Raw genomic sequence first — 3,028 nt, forward strand, 5'->3', positions numbered from 1 at the left:
ATCTCTTCACAGCAATAGAAACCCTAACTAAGACAAGCAGAGTCTGCAATTCCTAGCAGGCCATGGGTTTGGAGGCCATTTTGATTACATAAAACCAAAGTCTTTCCCCTCTAGTTGGGACATCTATTTAAGAGAAAATGTTAGAAAAAAAAAAGAGAAATTGCTTTATAACAATTCTTGTGAGCATGTTTCCTGTGCCATAAGGGGAAAATCTATTTTGGGTCTGTGGTAAAGTCTTAGTTTTGGTTATAAGATTCTTCTACAGTAAACATAAGTTACCAGTATATAAAATTATTTTTAAAATAAAACTTTAAAAATGGCATTTAAAAATAGTCCAATTATTTTAAAACAGTATTAAGTTAAATTAACTTCGCTTCCCAAGGTTTTATCCTTTAAATGATAACCTTTAAATTTATTTAACTTACTATTTTTTTTTCAGTTTTGGGTATGTATATCTTTTAATAATAAAAAACTGAAAACATGTTTGTGTTCCATTTAGTTTAATTTATGAAAGAGGTTTTTGTTTTTTGTTTTTTTTCCATATCCATTTCTCTGTATCTTTCTTCTTTATTTCTTACTGTTTCAGTAAAGTGAAGAGTTTCCTTATGGCAGTTTTGTGTTTAGTATTCTGGCTAAACCTTCCCTGACTTCCACCACAACCAACCCCCCTCACTATCATGTCACATGAACTACAGACGCTCCAGCACTGCTTCCTCTCAAAGCCTCCAGTTCTGCTTTCATGGGCTTCTTCTAGTTTGCTCACGTCTATTTCCTCACTCCCATGTAGATATACATATATAAAAATAAGAAGTGAAGATCTAAATGTGAGAGAATGTATAGTGTTTGTTTGCCTTTCGGAGTAATATTACCTACTTATATCTCTTTTCCTGCAAATTTAATTTTTCTTTGTGGCTGAATAAAATTCCATTGTGGCTCCATATATGAAGTACATTTTCATGACCAAGTCATCTGTTGATGACCATCTAGGCTGAATTATTTTCCTTGCTAGTGTTAATGGAACAGCAATTACCATGGATGAGCAAGTATATCTACAGTCATTTGGGCATGTGTTCTAGATTGCTATAGCTGGGTCATATAGCTGTGTTCTATTTTTAGCTTTTTGAAAAACCACTACATTGATTTCCATAGCCACTGCTTTTGCTTATACTCCAACCAATAATTAATAAGGTTCTGCTTCCCCCACATCTTCACTAGCAGTTGATGTAATTTGTTTTCTTTTTTTCCTACACATTTTATTATTCAAGAGTTTCACATTATATACCCTGATCATACTCACTTTCTGGTCCTCCCAGGTCTTCTCCCCACCACTGTGAGCTTATTCCAAGAAGGAGGAGGAGGAGGAAGAAGAGGCGGAGGAAGATTCAATTTTTGTTGCCCATATACTTACTAGAACATGATCAAACTTCCAGTAGCCATCTCCTTAAAGAAAACTGAGCCCATCCCCACCTGCTCTCTGCCCCCCAGAAGCCATCAACCCTGAAGAGCTACAATTCAGCATCCTTATCACAATAGTTAAGGGTTCTCTTTAATGGTTTTCAGTCTAGATTGCTATCTTTTTTTGGAAGAGGTGCTAAGGTAGGGGTAGGAATTGTCATACAGGCCTTCTATGTCCCTTTTTCTCAACTGTGAGTCTGCAGTCATCAATACCACAGCAAAAGTAACTTTATCACCAGCAGGAGCACATAGCATGAATTTCTGCATAGTATCTGGTACCTACACATGCCACAGATGTCAGCATGGGTCTCCAGTGGCAGTATAGAGCTCAGACATCAAGCTGGCTCCCTACTGCAGCATGGGCCAAGGACACTATCATAGGCCTCAGTGGCAGCACAGGCCAAAGACATCAACATGGCTTCTGGGGCACCATGGGGCACCATGCCATAGACACCAATATGGTCCCCGGCAGCAGCCTGGCTTATGGGCATTAACTGTAGGTGACAGCAGAGACCGCAGATATTCATATGGCTCTTTGTGGCTGCACAGACCAAGGACATGGGTTCAGTGGCACAGACTATGGACCTCTGCATGGACTTCAGTAGAAGCATAGGCCTCAAACATCCACATGGCCCCCACTGGCAGCCCAGACCACAGGCATCCATATGAACCTCAAGCTTCAGCAGAGCCTCGGGCAGCAGACCGTGGACACTAACACAGCCTCCACGGGCAGCACGAACCATACAGGTCTTTTAAGGGGGCCCAACCAAGAAAATGAACTGTTGTTTGCTTTCTCACTGTTTAATCTTTTGAGTTCTTTGTATACTCCAGACACTAACAAACTGCCACCTAGAGCTGGCAAACATTTTCTCCCATTCTTTAGGCTGTCTCTCCACTTTCCTTTGCTGTACATAGTCTTCTTAGTTTTGTGAGGTCCCATTTGTCCATAACTGGCCTTAATTCCTAAGTGAATGAAGTATTAATCAGAAAGTCCTTACTTATACCTGTAACTTGAAGTCTTTTCACACTTTCCTCCTCAGTTTCAGAGTATTAGATTTTCCGTTAAGGTATTTGATGTATTTGGGGTTGATTTTTGTGGAAGGTTAGATTCTTTTAGTCTGTAGTATAGGCTCTTCTTCTCTTTAGTTTTCCCAGCGCCATATATTTTTTAAAGGCTATCTTTCCTACTTTGAATACTGTTGTTATCTGCCTTAGTCACTGTTCTATTGCTGTGAAGAGACTCCATGACCAAGGCAACTTATAGAAGAAAGCATTTAGTTGAGGGCTTGCTTACAATTTCAGAAGGTAAGTCCAAGATCATCAAGGCAGCGAACATGGCAGCACACAGTCAGGAATGGTGCTGGAGAAGCAGCTGAGAGCTTCATCTCTCTCTGCCGGCAGCAGGCAGAGAGAGCAAGACACTGCCCCTGGAGTACCCTTTGAAGCCTCAAGGCCTAGCCCCAGTGACATACTTCCTCCCCCAAGGCTATATGTCCTAATCCTTCTCAAAGAGTTCCACCCACTGGGGACCAAGCATGCGAACATACAGCCTATGCAGGCCGTTCTCATCCAA

The sequence above is a fragment of the Acomys russatus genome, chromosome 15, assembly GCF_903995435.1.
Source record: "Acomys russatus chromosome 15, mAcoRus1.1, whole genome shotgun sequence".
NCBI classification, from domain to species: domain Eukaryota; kingdom Metazoa; phylum Chordata; class Mammalia; order Rodentia; family Muridae; genus Acomys; species Acomys russatus.